The sequence below is a fragment of the Macrotis lagotis genome, chromosome X (genome assembly GCF_037893015.1).
Source record: "Macrotis lagotis isolate mMagLag1 chromosome X, bilby.v1.9.chrom.fasta, whole genome shotgun sequence".
Lineage (NCBI taxonomy): Eukaryota > Metazoa > Chordata > Mammalia > Peramelemorphia > Peramelidae > Macrotis > Macrotis lagotis.
In genome coordinates this window covers 698969061-698990531 of record NC_133666.1, presented here as the reverse complement: position 1 = coordinate 698990531, position 21471 = coordinate 698969061, and the positions used below count along the sequence as shown (strand labels likewise).

Genomic DNA, 21471 nt, shown 5'->3' with positions numbered 1-21471 from the left:
AGTTTAAAAATCTTCTTTGTTTCCACAACATCCCCAAATCATGTGCCACTCCTTTCCCTTATTCACCGACTCTAGCAACTGCTTCCAACTCAGCCTGTTGAGTGAATGAGCAGAGGGCAGAGGAGCAGATTGTAATACCTCAATCACTGTAGTAATTCCATGGCCAGAAACCAATGTACTGTCATGGTTCCTCAGGCAGGAGCCACTGGGAACACTGTGAGGTCTGCATCAAGGATGGAGATTTCTATGAGTCAGTAAGTGATTCAGAATTGAGACAGTCATGATCAGAAGGATCAGAGTCGTGGTCACTACTCACAGATCTGTTTCTAAACTAGGGGTAATCTCGAGAAACTCAACAGGGTTGAGGGCATTAAGCCTCTTGAGAGTAACATGGGGACATGTTACTACTGGGGTTCAAGCTTTGCCAGTTCAAGCTGAGTGTAATGGGAGGTAAGGGGCGCCTCAACTGCATGTGATACCAAGAGAGTCACTGGGAAGTCCAGTAGAATGTCCTCAGCCTGTCTAAGAATCTCAGACTTAGCAATAATACTTCTTAAGCAGGGAGGCAGACTTCTGGCTACTGTGTCCAGTTATTTAGTATAATATCCCACAATGCTAGAAAGGGAAAGAAAAGCTGAGAAAGCCTCACAGGGAAATTTCTCCTTTACCCCCCCCCCCCCCAATAAGACCACTGATGCTAAAAGCCTCCTGTCTGATTTGGCCTCTGATTCTCCTTTGGTCTTGGTCTCTGCCCTGCCATGAGAGCCAGCAGGAAGCATTGCCTCTCCCTCTGCTTCGAAGGTTCCAATCTCTCAGCTTCCTCCTGTTTCAGTTCCACCTCCATACTTTTTGTCCTTTCTCCCTTCTCAAGATTACATCCCTCGGTACCCTGCCCTATTTGTTTTGGTTTTGTGTTGTTGTTTTTGGGGTTTTTTTTTTTTTTTTTAGGTTTTTGCAAGGCAAATGGAGCTAAGTGGCTTGCCCAAGGCCACACATCTAGGTCATTATTAAGTGTCTGAGGCCGGATTTGAACTCAGGTCCTCCTGACTCCAGGGCCGGTGATCTATTCACTGCGCCACCTAGCTGCCCCCCTGCCCTATTAAACCTTAAGGAAACCACTGTTTCTCTGCCCCCTTCAGCTGCAGTGTTAGGTCTCTTTTCAGCATTCTTCCTATCCTGGTTTAATCCTGTCTGCTCCAGGCTCTTCAAGTAAGTTCTCTCTTCTTTTCCCATTCAGCTACTCCTGTTTCTTCTTCTAGTTTCCTTCATTTCCCTAATAGGACTCCCTCTGGAATTTTTGCCTCTTCCTTGCCTGCTCCGCCTCCTTTTTCTGTTGCTCACTTTTCTAACCCTTCCTCCCTTTGTCCTCCCTTTTCCTCTCCCACTGTAACTTCTGTTTGCCCTCAACATTCTTCCCCAAATGTTGCTTCCACTGTCAGGCTGTTATGGCCTCCAGCTTCTTCTCCTTGCACTTCTGCCTCGTCTCCCTCTTACAGTTCTGGGAACTCTTGCATTCCCTTTTGGCCCGCTCACTCTTCCCCTCCTGCCTCCTCTTTTCCTTATCCCATCTCCTCTTCCCAGTCTCCAGTGTAGCCCATTGTCCCCTCCTCATGCTCTTCTAGTCCAGCTCCTTCCTACGTCTCTGCTCCTGCTCCTCCTTTGTTTGCCTGAAAGATCTCATTCCCCAGAACTGTGGGTTCCCCAGCTCCAGACGAAAACTTGAAGCCTGACCTTGTTGGGACCCCCCCTTTAAAGGCAGCAAACAGGCCACGTTCTCAGGTCATTCAGCCTGAGGAGGGAGAAGGACAGACCGGACCTGATGGGAACCTTCATACTTCCCCACATTCTAAGTTAAACTATGAGACAGGGGTGAATTACAAGCATTAAAGGAAGACTGTCCTGCTCCATGTAAAAATTCCATCGGCTTTAGTGACCAACCTCAGGTCACACGGCAATCCCATCACCCTGCAATCCCACATGTTTGCCAGTTAACTGTAACCCTAGTAGCAAAAGGAGAGGAAAAGAATTGGTTCAGAAAGGTAGCCGTCGCTTCCTGAGCGGCGCTGAGTCGGGGCTGCCGCGGCCGGCTCCGGGGACCGGCTCCGGGGACCGGCTCCGGAGGAGAGCGCCGGGCGGTGTCGGCGGGAGGATGAGCGCGGCCAGGGAGTCCCACCCGCACGGCGTGGAGCGCTCGGCCTCCCCTGACCACGACACTGGAGCTAGATCGGGAGGCAGCTGATCTGGGCAATGAAGAGAGAAAACAAAAGTTCTTAAGACTAATGGGAGCTGGAAAGAAAGAACACACTGGCCGACTTGTTATAGGAGATCATAGGTCAACATCTCGCTTCAGAACAGGGGAAGAAGATAAGAAAATGAATGAAGAACCGGAGTCACAGGATCAACAGAGTGTGGACAGTAAAATTATCAGGGAGATATCGACGACATTGCGGACTTGGCTTCAGTTAGAGGATCCTGATGGGGAAGGTGATGCTGCTGGAAATGATGACGATGACGATGATGATTCACCTGACCCTGAAAGTCCAGAGGACTCTGAGACTGATTCAGAGTCTGAGAAAGAGGAGTGTGCTGAAGAACTACAAGCTGCTCAACAGCCAGAGGAAGTGGAGGACCCCAAAGCTAAGAAGGATGCAAAGAGCAATTACAAAATGATGTTTGTTAAATCCGGTGGTTCCTAACTCTGAATGTGTGATCAGTCTTTGTATTCAAAGTAAGCCTTATTGTTATAATGCACAGTGGAGGACTGCTTCTCTAGCACAGACCTTTGTATTATAAGTTTAAAAAAGGCCCTTCTTTTAAATAATCACAGAGTGTTTGCTCTCAGATGCCATGGATTACAATTTTATGGGCATGATTATATCCATTTTTGTAAAATATAAGAGTTACATTGTACAAAAGACAAATAAATATGATTCCCAGCTTCCTTTCACATTAAAAAAAAAAAGGTAGCTATCAAAGCTACATTTGAAGAGCTCCAAAAAACAGATTGTGGAGCATGTACAGATCAGGAAAGGCTTTATGTCGAAGGTAGAGCATTAGGGGATGCTCTTCTTGATGCCATTCCCTTGGCCTTTCCCCAAGCAGTAGACTTTTCAAAAATTAAAAGTACAGTTCAGAAGGAAGATGAAACAGTATTTCAATGTTTTGATCACCTAGGGAGGCTTTTGATGCAAATTCCGGCTTAAGATATGATAAAAAAGGAGGACAGACTCAGTTTCTCTCTTATTAGCAATCTGCAACCTTCTCTGTCAAGAAATATTAAGATAAGTCAGCCAGACTGGCAGAACAAACACCCTCAATTCATTGTGGAATTAGCATGGAGTCAAAATGTAATAGAGCAGAAAGAATTGGAAGTCAATGACAAGAGAGAAATCCCAGCAAAACAGGATGCAACTTGGACAGTTGGCAGCCCCCATCCAAGACCTGCCTGTCCCTAGGAGGCAGGCTGAGGATCACGCAGCCAGAGTCCGTTATAATTGCAGAAAGCCAGGATATTGGAAAAACCAGTGTAAGTTCCATCTCAAAGCTTTAGAAACCAGTAAACGTTGGATGCTCTGAGGTAGGTTTGCAGGATTCAGTCCCTATTTATCCCATGTCTGCCAGTCTCCCAGTTGGGAGAAGTGCCTAGGATAGTGCAGGGCCACCCCATCCCTTCCTTGGTGGACACTGAGGCAACCCTATCTGTCCTGGATCCTGACAACATCTGCTCCCCTGGTCCTCGGAGTTCTGAGAGCATGACGGTGCTAGGGGTGTCTAATAAACCTTTCTGAGCATGTAAAATGACTCCCCTTTCGGTCACTCACTCTGGGACAGGACAATTTTCAGCATAATTGCCTCCTAGTTCCTAAAGCTCCTTGTCAGTAGGGATATTCTGTCCTTATCCACTGTGCTTAAATTCATTCCCACTGGTTGTAAATTAGCTCACTGGCCCGCTTCCCTAGCTCCTCAGGCAGCTCTGTCTCTGCTGCCCCAGTCCGACAGGGGGGAATCCCAGGCCCTTGCTAAGTAAGGTCCCACCTCACTTATGGGTCACAGATCCTACAGAAATTGGGCAGATTATTATGGCAGTCCCACCAAAGGTACTCCTTCAATGTCTGGATGATGTTATTGTGCTCCCCAATCTTAGCTCAGGAGAGGAAGATGCTGTGGAGCTTCTCACATTTCTAGCTGTAAATGGTCATGAAGCCTCTTGAGATAGACTCTAGTGTTGGCAGGCCTCTGTGAAATTTCTAGGACACCTGGCATCCCGAGGTTCTGTCTCTCTTGATCCCTCCCAAATTAAGACAATCTGCAAATGTTCCAAAAGACAGTAAGGGCATTTTGGGGTCTTGCTGGGTACTGCAGGGCTTGGATACCTGAGTTTTCTGTTTTAGATCACCCTTTGTACAAGGCTCTTCAATATTAAATCCCTGACTCCCTTTGCCTGTCTGAGGAACAGTGTGAGGCTATCCAGGCCATAAGATCATCTGCCTAAGTCCCTGCCTAATTATTCACTTTCTGTTTGCAGTGGAGAAGGAAGGCAATGTAGTGGGAGTTTTAGCACAGAAGGTATATAGAGATGGTAACATTCCCATCCCTTCTTACAAGTCTTATTTGTCTTTAGAATTAACTTTAAGATAATCCAGTTTAAGTTTTTCAAATGATTCCCACAAAGGTCAGTTCAGCTGAGGATTGTCACGAGTTAATTTTTGCCACCTCTGACAAAATATGTGATGACTTTTGTACTAATAAAAACCAATGCTGCCAAAATAAGAAGGAAAGCTAGAAAGCTGGGAAACACTGGGAGTTCTAATAAAGGTCTCATTTCTTTTTTGCAAGGCAATGGGGTTAAGTGACTTGCCCAAGGTCACACAGCTAGGTAATTATTAAGCATCTGAGGCTGGATTTGAACCCAGTACTCCTGACTCCAGGTCCGGTGCTCTATCCACTGCGCCACCTAGCTGCCCCATTTGCATTTTCAAATGTTCCTACTGTTAATACAAGGATACATATCCAGGTCTTACCTGGCTCCATGTCCAGGGTTCATATTTCTATTAAATTTCCATTTACACTCATATTCCTTTCATAAAGACCTCTTTTATTTTTCTCAGAGAACTTAGCACCTCGAAATACTTTTTCTCTTGTTATAGGAATTTAAATGTCTGTGGTCTTACTGAGTTTCCCTCTTAAAAGTTGATTTAATACTGGGGCTTTCATCCAATTCTTTTTTTTTTTAGGGTTTTTTTTTTTTGCAAGGCAAATGGGGTTAAGTGGCTTGCCCAAGGCCACACAGCTAGGTCATTATTAAGTGTCTGAGACCAGATTTGAACGCAGGTACTCCTGACTCCAGGGCCGGTGCTTTATCCACTATGCCACCTAGCTGCTCCCCCAATTCTTTAAAATATTGTGGGCTCTAAAATGTTCCTCTTTGTTACTTGAGAAGCATGTTCAGTTTGGGGGTCTTGGATATGGGAGTTAACTCTAATTTCTCTAGATTTTCAGAAGAGTGCGTTCCATCTCTTCCTGTCATTCATGTCTATATGAAAAACGAATGGGTTTTTTTTTTTTGGAATTATATACGACACTTTTTTCCCTCCCTGCTTGTAAAGTCATGACCTTGTCATTTTACTATGGAGTTGGGAGGGAGAAAGTTCTAGTCCTGAGATTGAATGGGTTATTGACTATCTTGTCAGTCAATCCACAAGCACCTACAAGCCTACGATGTGAGGAATTACACTAAATACAGCGTCTACAAAGAAATGGGAGAGAAGGCTCACCTCTAACATCTCAGCTTCCTGGCTCTCCTCCTGAATGTTGACTCCAAAGCCCCAGAAACCTCTCTCTCCTGGAAACTCACTCAAATTTTGGCACTCATCTATTGGAAGTACCTTTTCTTCCTGTGACTCCTTCTCTGGCTGTTTCCTCCCAGAACCACCATTATAAGGAGGGAAAAAACTGAGAGCATCCTGGTCTTCCTTCCTCTCCAATCTGGAATCTTAACTCCTCCTGAACTTTCTATCCCATGAGTTTCATTTCCCAAATGAGGAAACTGAGGGAATTGAGGAGATTAGCAAGTGGTGGTAAGTGAGTAAACCCCACTGCCTCTGTCTTGTGCCTCATTCTGGAGCCAGATAGGCCCCTTTCTATTCATTTGTGTGTCTAGTCTCATTTCTGTGGGGTGTGTGGGGGGGAACGACTTTATTTTTTTGTGGGAATTGAGATAAAACTCATTGTACTGCTTGTACTTAGCTCCACATGGCTTGCAATTGGCCACCCTCTAGCTAGCTTAGAGACCCTAAGGACATCTGTGAAGCTGACAAGGAACCAAACGGATCCAAAGGGGTTTTCTACTATTGTGCATCTCACCTAATTCCTATGTCTATCTGAAAACTGTCCCTGTCCTGATATATTGGAGACACATAGATGCCTCAGTTGATAAAGTGCTTGGCCCAGAATGAGTTCAAGTCCAATCTCATTCACTTGGGTGACCCTGGTTAAGTCATCTTACCCTGTTTGCCTTAGATCTTTTATAAAATGAGGAGTAAGAGGAAATGGCCAACTTCTCCAGGATCGTTGCCAAGAAAACATCAAAAGTGGCCACCAACACTGAGATAGCACTGAGAAATGACTCAACAACAGCAACTACTCAGTTTTTTTCCCGTTTTCCTTTGTTTATAGACACTTGGGAGATTGGGACACCGTCTCTTGCTGAACTCAGAGAACTGCAGGTGTTTGCCCTTTCTCCTGAAATTGGGAAATCCCTAATCTTTTATCCAATTAGAAATCAGATTTCCTAGTGTTCTATTATTTCCTTTGAACCAATTAGTCCTCTTGGATTGATTGTGTGTAAAGTGAGGTCCCTTTGTGTTTGGGGCTGGGCCTAGGGCAGAGCCCCGATCCTGGCTTGTCAGGCAACTGTCCTATTTTACTTAATGAAGGGCCCTCTTCTTTGGGGTGCTGCTTCCCAAGGACTGGGGTAACCCCGGCTGTAGAGAGGCCCGGGCTGTAGAGAGAACCCCGGCTGTAGAGAGACCCCCTGCTGCGGAGAGACCCCCGGCTGCGGAGAGACCCCCTACTGCGGCTGTAGAGAGACCCCCGGCTGTGGAGAGACCCCCGGCTGTAGAGAGGCCCCGGCTGTAGAGAGACCCCCGGCTGTGGAGAGAACCCCCGGCTGCGGAGAGGCCCGGGCTGCGGAGAGACCCCCGGCTGCGGAGAGACCCCCGGCTGCGGAGAGACCCCCGGCTGTGGAGAGGCCCCCGGCTGCGGAGAGACCCCCGGCTGTAGAGACCCCCGGCTGCGGAGAGAGACCCCCGGCTGTGGAGAGACCCCCGGCTGCGGCTGTAGATAGACCCCCGGCTGTAGAGAGGCCCCCGGCTGTGGAGAGACCCCCGGCTGTGGCTGTAGAGAGACCCCCGGCTGTGGCTGTAGAGAGACCCCCGGCTGTGGCTGTAGAGAGACCCCCGGCTGCGGAGAGACCCCCGGCTGTAGAGAGACCCCCGGCTGTCGCTGTAGAGAGACCCCCGGCTGTGGAGAGACCCCTGGCTGTAGAGAGACCCCCGGCTGTAGAGAGACCCCCAGCTGTAGAGAGACCCCCGGCTGTGGCTGTAGGGAGAACCCCCGGCTGTGGAGAGACCCCCGGCTGTGGAGAGACCCCCGGCTGTAGAGACCCCCGGCTGTGGAGAGACCCCCGGCTGTAGAGAGACCCCCGGCTGTCGCTGTAGAGAGACCCCCGGCTGTAGAGAGACCCCCGGCTGTCGCTGTAGAGAGACCCCCGGCTGCGGAGAGACCCCCGGCTGCAGAGAGACCCCTGGCTGTAGAGAGGCCCCGGCTGTAGAGAGATCCCGGCTGTGGAGAGACCCCCGTCTGTTCAGCCCCCAATCCAGGAGAGTCACAAGGGCCTTGCCTCCCTTCTCTAGAACCAGTTCTTATTTTTATCTATGGGGGGGGGGGGGTCGCCCAAACGCGCACAGCTGAGGCCGGATTCGAACTCGGGTCCTGCTGCCCCCCGGGCGGCGCTCCGGCCGCGGGGCCCCGGGCTGCTCCCTTTCTATTCTTTGAAGGTAAATCATGGCAATTAAAGATGTCGTTGGTGTCCGGCCTCGGCCGCCGTTCCTGGGGCCTGCCCGCTCGCGGTCTGCCGGGACTGCGGCCTGGGAACAAGCGGGAAGGAGCCCCGGGCCGGGCGCGCTCGGGCCGCCCTGGGCCAGGGTTCGGCCGGGCCCGAGGCCACGCGGCCAGGGGGCGAGGAGGTGCCCGAGGCGGGATCTGAACTCAGGCCCGGCTGCCCCGGCCGCCCCCAGGGCGGAGCCACGCCCCCTGACCCCGTGACCCTCCTCCGCGGCCCCGCCCCTCAGCGCGCGCTCTCCGCCCCATCCGGGCTCCTGGCCGCGGGGGCCCCGCCCCCTAGCCCTCGCTGGGTCTGCAGACCAGGGGCCCCGGGCCCCCAGTGCCCCCGCGCCCCCAGTGCCCCCCGCGCCCCCAGTGCCCCCCGCGCCCCGCGCTGCCGCCTCCTCCGAGGCGGGGCTCCAGCCCCCGGGGGGCGGAGGGGGGGGTTGGCGCCCGGGGGGGGGGCTGGGCGGAAGGCGGGCTCCCGGCCGTGGAGGAGGCGGCGGAGGGCGGGGCCGGGGCCCGAGGCATGCTGGGACTTGTAGTCCTCGCGCCGGGCGGGCCTCGGGCGCTGCCGGGAGGTGCCGCCGGGACCAGGAAGAGGCTCCGCGCCGCCGGGGCCGCCGGAAGTGCTGGCCGAGCCGCCGCGGCCTCCCTGCCGCTCCGCCCCTGCAGCCGCCGGTGCGCGCGCGGCCCCCAGGTAGGTCCGGACGGAGCGCGCCCGCCCCGCCCCCCCGCCGTGCCCCCGCCCCGCCGTGCCCCCGCCCCGCCCCTCCCCCACCTGCCCCCGGCCCGCGCCCCCGCGGCGGACCCGCACCCCAAGCTGCGCCGAGGCCTCGGACGCCCGGCGCCCTGTGCCCAGCTCCGCTGCCGGAGGCCGCCCGGGGCCCCAAGCCCCTCCGCCCCGGCCCAGGACACGAGGGGCCCCCCGCCCCTTGTGGGGCAGCTCTGCCCGCCCGGAGGGGCCGCACCCCCGGGACCTGTGTGTGCCCGGCACCAACCCCCCCCCCCCCCCCCCCGACGGAGGCCGGAGCACACATGGGGTTCAGGTTTGCCCTTCTCCTGCCTCGGTCACACGGGCCTTCCCAGGGCTCTCATGGGGCTTTTCTAAGTAAAAACATAACATCTTATTTTTCCCAATTACATGGTGAAACAATTTAAACATTTAGAAGTTCATGTTTATATTTGACCCCCCTTCTGCCGCCCCACTTTGAGATGATGGTCTCATAAAGATTATTTGTAGGCAGTTAGGTCAGACATTTCTATATTAGTCACTTTGTGCAGATGCCATCTTGCTTTGCATTTTTTTTAAAGTTTTTTTGCAAGGCAGTGGGGTTAAGTGTCTTGCCCAAGGCCACACAGCCAGGTCATTATTAAATGCCTGAGACGGATTTGAACCCAGGTCCTCCTGACTCCAGGGCCGGGGCCCTATCCGCTGCACCCCTTGCTTTTCGCTTCTTGTAGCACAATAGTGTTCCATCACAATCATATACCTCAGTTTGCTTTGCTAGTCACCAATGCGTGAGTATCTTCTGGATTTCTGTGTCTTAACGACCACAAAAAGAACTGCTAAAAATGTTTTTTAACAAATAGATCTTTTTCCATTTAATTCCTTTAGGGTCCAGATCTGACCATGGTACTGATGGACCAAAAGGAATGCACAGTTTTACAGCCCTTTGGCATAGATCCAAGTTGATTAGATTTACTTATTGTATCTATGCTTCTATTTAGTAGTTCTTATAGCATAGTAAAAATCTGCCACAATCATAATACCACAACTTGTTCAGCTGTTCCCTAGTTGATTGACATCCCTGCAGTTTCCAGATCTTTGCCACCACAAAGAGCTTCTACAAACATTTCAGAACATAGAGATGGTGTTCATTTATCTATAATCATCTTTGGAAAAAGAATTAGTGGTGGGATTGTTGGGTCAAAAAGTATAAGTCGTTTAATAACTCTTTGGGTATAATTCCACAGTACCCTCTCAAATGGTTGGATCATTTTATAATTCCATTAATAATGAATTACTGATTTTTTCCACATCCTCTCAAACATTTATCACTTTTTTATTCTATTCTTTTTACCAATACGATAGGTAAAATGATACCTTGAGATTCATTTAATTTGCATTTCTCTGATCAGTGATTTAGACCATTTTTATATGACTATCAAATGTTTGAATTTTATCATTGAAAAACTGTCCATTCATATCAAGGAATAGCTTGTATTCTTATAGATTTCACAAAGTTCTTTATATATTTTCAATACAAGACCTCTATCTGATAAATTGTCTTTATAATTTTCCACCCAAATTTTTGCTTTCCTTCTGATCTTGGCTATATTTGTTTTAATTTTTAATGTAATATAATCAAACGTATCCATTTTACATCTAACTTTGCTTTTTCGTTTTTGATTCACAGATTATTCACCTTTCTTTACATCTGATAAGTAATATGTTCTGTGTTCTAATTTTCTTGTAAAATCTCCCTTCATAGCTTAGGTCATGTATCCATTTTGTCCATTTCTTGGTAAATGGTGTGAGATAGTGGTCCATATCCAGTTTCTGCCATATATCTCTCCCAACAAATTGTACCAAATAATGAATTCTCATCTCAAAAACCTAAGTCTTTACCCTCCTCAGATATGAGGTTATTATGATTATTTGCTACCATAAGGTTTTGTCCACTCAATCCACTACTCTACTTCTCCATTTCTTAGTCAGTATCACATTGTTTGATAATTCCTGCCTTATTACACAATTTAAAGGTCTGTCTACTAAATCTCCTTCCTTTACAATTTTTTCATTATGAATATAAATTTTAATACTTTTTTCTAATTCAATAAAAAATGACTTTCTTTGGGCAATTTAAGCAGGAGGACAGTGAACTTTTAAGTCAGTTTGTGAAAAATGGTCATTTATATCATATTCTCCCTGTCTTTGCCATAAAGAATATCTTTCCAATTATTTAAATCTGATTTTATTTGCATAAATTTTTTTTATAATTTCATTTTTCTTCATCTTACATTTATGTTAAGCAGAGTACCCCCAGGCATTTTATAAGGTCTAGAGTCTTTTTTTTTTAGTTTTTGAAAGCAGTGGATTTAAGTGACTTGCCCAAGGTAATTAATTAAGTGTCTGGGTCTGGATTTGAACTCAGGTCCTCCTGACTCCAGGACCTGTGCTCTATCCACTCTGCCACCTAGCTGCCTCCTAGAGTCATTTTAAATAGGGTATATTCTGTCTGTCTGTCTGTCTGTCTGTCTCTCTCTCTCTCTCTCTCTCTCTCTCTCTCTCTCTTTTTTAGGATTTCACAAGGCAAATGGGCTTAAGTGGCTTGCCCAAGGCCACACAGCTAGGTAATTATTAAGTGTCTGAGGCTGGATTTGAACTCAGGTACTCCTGACTCCAGGGCTGGTGCTCTATCCACTGCACCACCTAGCCGCCCCCACTATCTGTCTTAGAGAATTTTGTGCTATATAGCAATGTGTATTTACTTTAAATCTTGCTATTTTGCTAAAATTATGAATTGTTTCAATTAATTTTTTACTTGTATCTTTGAAGTTTTTCAAGAATCATAATATTGGTTGCAGAAAGAGATACTTTCATCATCTTAGTTCATATTCTGATTTCTCTACTCTTTTTCTTCTCTTATTATTATTGCTAGGATCTACAATACAATCCTGAATGAAATGACAATGGTATCTTTATTTTACACTTGATTTAACTGAATCAATCTCTAGATCATATCCATTGCAAGCAATGTTAGTTAGCAGATGGTTTTAAATAAATGATTTTCTATCAAATTAAGGAACAGTCCATTTATATCAATACTTTTAAGTGTTTTCAATAGAAATGAATGTTGAAGTATATAAAAAGTTTTTTCTGCATCTATTAATGCAATCATATATTTTTTTTTACTTTTCTTACTGATGTTAAAAGTTTTCTTTCAGTTAAACTATCTCTGCATTCCTTGTAAAGAATTCCAGCTGATCCTACGGTATATAATCTTTGAATACATTGTTGTAATCTTTTAGGTACTATTTTATTTTGTATTTTTACATCCACAATTAATTATGAAATTGGTCTATAATTTTCTTTTTCTGTTTTCATTCTTGCTGCTTTTTAGGTATCAGTCTCATTTGTTTTCTCCAAGGAGTTTAGTAGTATTCCAACTTTACCTATTATCCCCCCCCCAAAAAAAAAATTAGTTAATATTAGAATTAGTTAATGTTATGTTTTTGTTAGAATTCTCTTGTAAATCCATCTAGTTCTGGTGCTTTTCTCTTTGAAAGTTAATTTAAGGCCTACTTCATCTTTTTTCCTTGAATAAGTCTATTTAAATAAGTCTATTTCTTTTTTTAAATCTCAGCACTTTGTAGTTTGTTTGTTTTTTTTTTTTTTGCAAGGCAAATGGGGTTAAGGGGCTTGCCCAAGACCACACAGCTAGGTCATTATTAAGTGTCTGAGGTCAGATTTGACCTCAGGTCCTTCTGACTCCAAGGCCATTGCTTTATCCACTAAGCCACCTAGCTGCCCCCCCACTTTGTAGTTTTATAAATATTTTTCTTTCTTTTTGGTTTTTGCAAGGCAATGGAATTAAGTGACTTGCCCAAGATCGCACAGCAAGGTAATTAATAAGTGTCTGAGGTCAGATTTGACCTCAGGTCCTTCTGACTCCAGGACCGGTGCTCTATCCATTGCACCACCTAACTGCCCTGCTAAATATTCTTTCATTTCACTTCAATAGTTAAATTTATTGGTATAAAATTGGACAAAATAACTTCTTATATTTGGTCTAATTCACCCTTTTTATTTTTAATATTTTGTTTGGTTTGGTTTTCTCATTTTAAAAATTTAATTAAATGTCTCTAGTTTTTCTTTATAACACCAATTATTAATTCAATATTTTTTACCTTTGACTTTATTATTCTCACCTTTACTTTTTAAGGTTTCTTCTTTTGTGTTTAATTTGCACTCTTATTTTACATTTCAAGTTTTTTAAATTACGTACCTATTTTTTTAGTGTTATTTATTTTATTGATGTAACATTTAGAGATATAACGTTTTCTGTAATCACTCCTTATCCTATTCCTGAAGATATTAATATGTTATATCATTATTGTCACTCTAATGAAATTATTGATTGTTTTATGATTTGTTCTTTAACCCACTCATTCTTGACAACTAGGTTTTTAAATTTACAATTTTTTAAATATGTGTTTCTTGTTAAATGTAATTTTTATTCCCTTGCAGTCTAAAACGGATACTTTTGATTTTTCTGCCTTCATCCATCAAATTTTTATGTAATGGGGCAGCTAGGTGGATCAGTGGTTAGAGCACTGGCCCTGGAGTCAGGAAAACCTGAGTTCAAATCCAGCTTCAAAGACTTAATAATTGCCTAGCAGTGTGACTTGAGCAACTCACTTAACCCCATTGCCTTAAAGAAATTATTATCATTATTTTATTTTTTGGGGGTTTTTGCAAGGCAAATGGGGTTAAGTGGCTTGCCCGAGGCCACACAGCTAGGTCATTATTCTGAGACTGGATTTGAACCCAGGTACTCCTGACTCCAGGGCCAGTGCTTTATCCACTATGCCACCTAGCCGCCCCACCTTAAAGAAATTAAAAAAAATTTTCTGTATTAATATGTGGTCAGTCTTTATAAAGATACCATGAACCTTTCAGGAAAATATATTTCTTTCTATTACCATTCAATTTCCTCCTGCTATCTTTCAATGTAGTTTATCTAAAATTCTGTTTATTTCCTTAACTTATTGTTTATTTTTTGGTTAGATTTCTCTAATTCTGAGAGGGTAAAATTAAAGTCATCTACTATTAAAATACTGCTTTTTACACTTGTAATTCATTAAAAAATTCAAATGCTGCACTAATTGGTGTATATGGATTCATTATTGATCTTGCTTCATTGTCCATAATGCTTTTTATCTAAGATCGTAATTGCTAACACTTTTTTTTGCAACAACTGAACCAATAAATTCTACTCCAATTCTCCATTTTGCCTCTGTATTTTTCATTTTTATATATTTCTTGAAAACAATATATAATTGGATTCTGATTTTTAATCTACTCTGTTCTTTCCATTTCATGAATGAGTTCATCCCATTCACATTCAAAATTATAAAAGCTGGTGGTGAATTTTGCTCCATCTTATTATTACTCATTATTTTCCTTCTCAATTTCTCTTATCAACTTAACCCTAGCATCTTATCTTCTACCTTACCTCCTTATTTCTCATTTCCCCACACCTCTAAAACTCTCTCTTAGCTGTTTAAGCCGTCCTCGTCATCTTAATTTACGTAGCCTTCCTCACAAGTAGCCTGTTATTTTCTCACTGATCTTCAAGATCAATAGACATCTGAAGGTCTTCAGATTATACTTATTTTCCTCTTTATCCCAGATGAGAGTGAATTTCCAATATTACTGGTTCTTCACTCCCCACCTGTTTCCTCTGCATTAGTTCTTCCTTTCGTGCCTTGTTTTTTTTGTGAGATAATTTCTACTTTGAACCTTTTCCTACCCAATTTTGTTGATTTACCTCATCATACACAATTCACCACAATCTTTCTTTCAGATTACCAAAATACACCGTGACCTAACCACATCATCTTGTTCAAACATACAATAGAAACCAGTCAGGGGTGGCTAAATGGTGCAGTGAATAGAGCACTGGCCTTGGAGTCAGGAGTACCTGGGTTCAAATCCGACCTCAGACACTTAATAATTACCTAGCTGTGTGGTCTTGGGCAAGTCACTTAGCCCCATTGCCTTGAAAAATGTAAAAAAAAAAAGAAAGAAAAAGAAACCAGTCAGTAAGAAACCAATAGAATGCAGAGCAGGATACCGAATCATAAATCACAAATGGGATTTTCTCTCATTGATATCTGGATGACCCCTTCCTTGCTGTGCTTTGGGTGAATTTATGATGAAGTCAGCCTAATTATAATATCATTATTATCCATTCTTCCCCTTTTTGTGGACTTTTTGGGTACACATTATGGGCAGCCATATGCACAGCTCTACTTTGCCTCCATGATCAAATGATCTTGGATGGACCAGGTCCATAAAACTTGTCAGCATTTCTTGTCCTATTTAAGCCTCTAATTTTACCCAGTTCTGCATCTCACTTCTAGGAAATAGAGTCTCCTGGGAGGGTGATCATCAAGAGAAAAATGAACGCCTTTTTCTTGAGTTGGAGACAATCTGACAAGTCTTCAAGAAGACTTACAACAAAGACTCCCTTATCTCACTATAGAGCTAGACAGTTTCTCTGATGGGGACATGCCATGCTGGACAGTTCTGTCCTAGTGTCTCTCAGGTTACGCAATCAATACCAGAATTCTTCTGAGGGACCTGAAGGATGTCCTTGTATCATTTCTTTTGTTGTGAGTAGGGCTTGCCTTATGTGAGTTCTCTGAAATATTCTATTAGGCATATGTATGTTCTCTTTGAACAGTGGAACACTCCATTGGAATCACGCTCACAGCCCCTACTTTATCTTGCCAGCTGAGCTTCAGAATCTTCCCGAGGCAATTTGAATTTAAATTTAAGTTTTCTGGCATTGCTCTTCTAGACTGTCCATGCCAGCTAGTACCTGCGCAGTAGGATGTAAACTCCAGTCTTCCTGACTGTGCCACCTAGCTATTAAAATCATGGCTGTGTATGTCTAAGTTTCATTGAATTTGCCTGAACCTGTAACTATCTTGTAGTGATCAGAGCTTTTCTCGAGGGTTCCAATATCCAGGGAGGCTAGTGCTGTCTCTTTTGTCAACTCGTTCAGTTTTCTAGCCCTGGTCCACCAGGCTTTCAAGATCCCCTTAGTCATTGCATCCCTATCCAAGGCCCAATATCTTAACATAGATTTCCATTCTCAGAAACCCAGCAATAGCTTTTCAGTGCCTTTTTTTGTTTTTGTTTTTTGAAGAGCAATGGGGTTAAATGACTTGCCCAAGGTCAAACAGCTATGCAGTTATCAAGTGTCTGTGGCCAGATCCTAACTCAGGTCCTCCTGACTTCAGGACTAGTGCTCTATCCACTGTACCACCTCGCTGCCCCCTTTTCTTTGATTTTTTTTTTTTAGGTTTTTGCAAGGCAAAAGGGGTTAAGTGGCTTGCCCAAGGCCACACAGCTAGGTAATTATTAAGTGTCTGAGACCGGATTTGAACCCAGGCACTCCTGACTCCAGGGCCGGTGCTTTATCCACTGCGCCACCTAGCCGCCCCTTCATTGACTTTTGCTGTAAATTTTAAACTGAATTCCTTGTTCCCCTGCCTCTGCCAATACAAGACATAAATGGATAGAGATTCAAAATGTGACCATGTAAAATATGCTTTTTTTATTCTGAAGACAACAGTAATGTAATATATATTGTCAGATTTGGAATCAGGAAGACTTAAGTTCATATCCTTCAGATATTTACTAACTATGCAATCCTATGCAAAGCACTTAACTTCTCTAACCTGTTTTCTCATCAATAAGATGGAGGTAATAACAGTGCCTGTTTTCTAGGATTGTTATGACAGTGATTCAGTAATATAAGTAAAATGCTTTATGAACCTTAAAATACTATAGAAATGGTAGTGGGGGGCGGCTAGGTGGCACAGTGGATAAAGCACCGGCCCTGGAGTCAGGAGTGCCTGGGTTCAAATCCGGTGTCAGACACTTAATAATTACCTAGCTGTGTGGCCTTGGGCAAGCCACTTAACCCCATTGCCTTGCAAAAAAAAAAAACAAACCAAGAAATGGTAGTAGATTGAACTACTTATTAACAAAATAAACTTAGGCAAACCATTTTATTTTAGCTACCTTATCTATAAAAAGCGCATGTTAGATTAACTTTATTTTTAAGGTTCCTTCTGGTTCTAAATCCCATGATCCTGATTTTGCATGCATAATTTATATTAGATCCCTCAATGTCATGGGCAGGGAGGAAGGTAAAAAATGTGGAACTGAAAAGATGAATGTTGAAAACTACCTTTGTATACAATTGAAAAAACAAAATAAAATAACATTACACATATAAATTCCATCATCCTAAGATTTTGGAGAAAAATATGCAATCCCAGAGCATGTCAGCATGGCAAGATATCTCGTTATGTTGGTCAGTAAAGCTGGGAATTATAGATATTGACTCTTTTTAGACACCAGTTAGGCTCTGGTGCCCCATTTTTATTTCCTGAGTGTCTTTGATTTTCTGATTCTGATGGTGGAGAAAGCCTGAACTTGTTAGTTCATCAAGAAGGATCCTGTTCCACAAGTCAGTGAATGTCACAGACATGAATTCTGTAGATTCTCTGAAACTTTTCTTAATCTTGTCTGTTTACATCAAACTACCTGAAACAAAACAGCAGCCAGCTTCAGGAGTCTGCATCCCCTTGGCTAAAATAGGGACACACAAACCCCTCCATGAGGGCTCTGTCTAGTAGTATCTGTTGGATACAGTAACAGAGATCCCCAAACATGTCTTTCCACTTGTATTTTTGCCACAGATGTTCAGACCTAGCTGGAGATACCTTAAGTGGGAATGGTCCCCAGAACTCTTCATGGGCCTGCATGTCTCTGTGGACACTATCCACAAGGTCACTGAGAGACAGAGTTCAGTTTTACCAGCCAGAGAAGTCTTATAAATTACCCCCTTTGATCTCAGATCACTGCCATTGTCTTTGATGTGGGCACAGGTAATGTCTTCTTGTGTTCCTCCAGGTGTTGAGGGAGGACTTGACCTGGTCATCTGCCCCAGAACAGAACATTATAGCTCCAGGAATTTTCTCAATAGAACAAGCCTTAGATGTTTGACTTTTCTCTGATTCTGGCAGTTTTTTGGCTCCTGCCAGGCTTGGGACTTTATTTAATGAGAAGGAATATGTGACTTCCTGTTCAGAGAATATTTCTCTGTTGCTTTTAGTCCTGGTCTTATTACTGCTACTGAAACTTCCATACCCCAAGAACGGGACAGAGAAGTTGCCCTGCTTCCACCAAATTAGCCCAGCCTTATCTGAGCAAGGATCTTCTGATTGGGACTTTTCTGCCCAGGTAAGCAGGTGAAGTGAGCAGGACTCTTTGGAAGTAAACTGATAGCCACTGTTGGGATTAGTCTGTCTGCCTCTGAGGGAACTGATGATTACAGAGTACTTTTTGGAAGGAGAGGTAGGAAGGTAAGAAGTCTTCTCTGACTTATTGCGAATGGTAGGTTCCATTCATCTGATTTCCTTTCAGGGCTAAAGAGTGAAAGGATTCTCTCTGTCTCTGTCTGTCTGCCTTTTGTCATTTCCTTTCTCTGTCCATATTTGCATCTGTGTCTGTCTCGTCTCTCACTGATCTTGAGCTAATGGAAAGATCTGGAGTTTTGTCTTGACTTTACACACACACACACACATATTTTCCTGCCCAGTTTCACTATAAAGCTATTGACAAGTCACAGGCCTGGCAAACAAAAATAGTTGTGGAATATGAAAAATGGGACTTAGAAGATGGTAGCTTTGAATTCTTCCATGTGTTTCCATATCTGTATATTTCCGTTCCTTATGAATTCTTTATGCATTTGATATTCTGTGCTTTTTCTTCCTCCATATTTTTGTCTCCATTGATCTGAAATAAGGAAATGTTTGAATATTTGCTCATATTTTTGAAAACATTGACATTACCAATTCTTTTATTGCTCAACACTTAGACCAAGTGGATGATGGTTGGCAAGACACAAGCAAACAAGCTCCCACTCTAGTACTGGACAAAAAGGTCATTGTGAATCAAAGTCCTTTTTTGCCTCTTGTAACTTTTGGGAGATTTACCCTTAAGAACTGTGATTGCTCATGTTGAAAAGGAAATTTTTTTTTCTCTCTAATTCTAATTTTAGCAAGTGTGAATAGAGAAACAGAGGATACAGACTTTCAAATTTTCAGAGAACAAATAGTTAATGCAGGGTAAGTCATTTTGAATATTAATGAAAAAGTGAATGGAAATTCCCTTGCATTTGCCTGTCACCTCCCAGAAAACAGGTTTGAATTCGCTTAAAAATGCGAATTGCTGTTGAAGTATTTCTGGATTGTAAATATTCTGATACATGTCAACCTTAATAAAATGATATGATCGTTAGTTTTGGGCTGTTGGATAAAATTCATGACTAATTTACTATTTTTTTTTTTATTTTTCTCAGTCCCTAACATGGAAGGGAAAAGATGAAAAGTGAGGATGAGAGGTTTGAGTGATCACTCTTGATCTGGACCTAAAGACATTTAGCAACAACTACTAGCATATTCTTTGGGTTCAAACTTGGAGTCCTTCTTAGCTCTTAACAATGTTTCTGTGCCCTTGTCCACTTTTTTCTCTCTCCTTGAAAATCTCATCTCCACCCATGAAAATCTCCATCCCTCCAGAGCCACGATATATTTCAAGAAGTCTCACTCTTTCTTGGGAAGGTGCCAAACTCTCTCTGTACCAGTCACAGGCCAAACTGTGAGACACTGCCTGGTATGGCTACTTTGTGGGCCTATCATGCTTCCCTTGACTGTATTGTAGGCTTTCTGGGGATAAAGGATGTTAGGTCACATATGGGTATATGCTCTTTTTAGGTGCTGTCCTAACAGAATCAGAAACATTCAGAGTACCAAGAAGGAAAGCCGACCATCTTCCTTCTCTCCCCCTTCATATTAGATCCCTAGCCACAGCCCTGAAGATAAGGAAAGAGAAGGTGCCATTGACTTAGAGATACCATGTTCCCAATTCATTCTTTGTTCTCTATTTTCCCTGTCAGAAAATTTGGGAAAGGGGAGCAGATACTGAATTGCTAGTCACTCATATTTCTAAGAAGATAAATCTACAAAGACTGGAATTTCTAGAAGGCACAGCAGCATTGGACAGAACCAAAAGGAAATAGAAATAGACTATAGGAAGGAAGCTTTTGTGGAATCAGGGAGACATTCACAAAGATGCAGGGTGGGCAGGGATGAATATATGTCATTCTTTTGGTGTCCTATATGGTGTTAGGTGTTTGAATAGTATGAAGAAGAGTAGAGTTGTATAGGGTTACCATCAAGGACAAACCTGATCCATCATTGGGAACAGGGACTATGGGAGTTCATACCTCAGTTGTGGATGAAGATTCATGACTGGTACTGGCTAAAGCTTGGTGAGGGAAGTTGGAGATTGTGAGTATGTTTGTTTTCAAACACACACTACAGAAAAGAACATGTCACTCACTTCTGGTCATGCTCCCCTTTCAGATGACTCAGGATTTTGTTTATTTTTTTTAACTTTCCAGGACCTCTTCATTTATCATTTAGAGGAGGCTATTGTATTCTTTACAGGTAATGTTTTAGTGGGAAATCCTTTTGAGAATGAGTTGAATTAGGTGATCTCTTGGCTTAAATTCTATGATTCTGAAATCATAGGCATTCAGCATATATTTGTTTAAATGAATGAATGTGAATAAGTGAGTGATTCTGGCAGACTGAACCATACCAGGAGTTTAAAGCAAATTGTCATTACATTGTGTTCACAAGAAGGAAGCAATAAAGAAATAAGGGAGACTGAATATGACCAGAAAGGACAATGATCAATGTTAGAAGTGATGTGGGAAATTTGGGACACTAAAGCATTGTTGGTGGAGCTGTGAACTCATTCAACCTTTCTGGAGAACAATTTGGAATTATGCCCAAGGGGCAATAAAAATTGATTCAGCAATATCACTACTGAGTCTATACCTTGAAGAGATCATGAAAAAGGGTAAAAACATCACTTGTACAAAAATACTCATAGCAGCCCTGCTTGTGGTGGCAAAGAATTGGAAATCGAGGGGATGTCCATTAGTCGGGGAATGGCTGAACAAATTGTGGTATATGTACGTTATGGAACACTATTGTTCTATTAGAAACCAGGAGGGATGGGAATTTAGAGAAGCCTGGACGGATTTACATGGACTTATGCTGAGTGAGATGAGCAGAACCAGAACATTGTATATCCTAACAGCAACATAGGGGTGATGATCAACCTTAGTGGATTTGTTCATTCCATCAGTGCAATAATCAGGAATAATTTTAGGGTATCTGCGATGGAGAATATCATCTGAGTCCAGAGAAAGAATTGTAGAGTTTAAACAAAGACTATATTACCTTCATTTTTTTTTTAAAGTTGTCTTATGTACTACATAATTTTTCTATCTCTAATATTTTATTTTTTCCTCAAGGATATGATTTTTCTCTCAACACATTCAATTTTGGTCAGAGTATAGCATGGGAACAATGTAAATATTATCAGAGTGCCTTCTATGGGGGGGGTGGTAAGGGGGGAAATTATAAAATTTAAAACCTTACAAAATGATAGGTAGAAACTAGCATTTTATATAATTGAAAAAC

The 21471-nt window shown here is 43.4% G+C and overlaps 1 protein-coding gene and 1 pseudogene across 2 annotated transcripts in view; both read left to right on the top strand.

Annotated features, from left to right (window-relative positions):
• Positions 1 to 2149: 2149 nt before the first annotated feature.
• On the top strand, positions 2150 to 2696 carry LOC141497180 (small acidic protein pseudogene; annotated as a pseudogene).
• A 5998-nt stretch (positions 2697 to 8694) lies between these two features.
• Positions 8695 to 21471, top strand: part of LOC141497142 (uncharacterized) — a 50904-nt gene continuing 38127 nt past the window's right edge. Inside the window, exon 1 of one of the 2 annotated variants that reach the window (XM_074199785.1) lies at positions 8695 to 8803. The gene's annotated coding sequence lies outside the window, so the exon portion shown is untranslated. Of the gene's footprint in view, positions 8804 to 16930; positions 18155 to 21471 lie in introns of those variants that run through there. The other variant, XM_074199786.1, reaches the window with a different exon arrangement.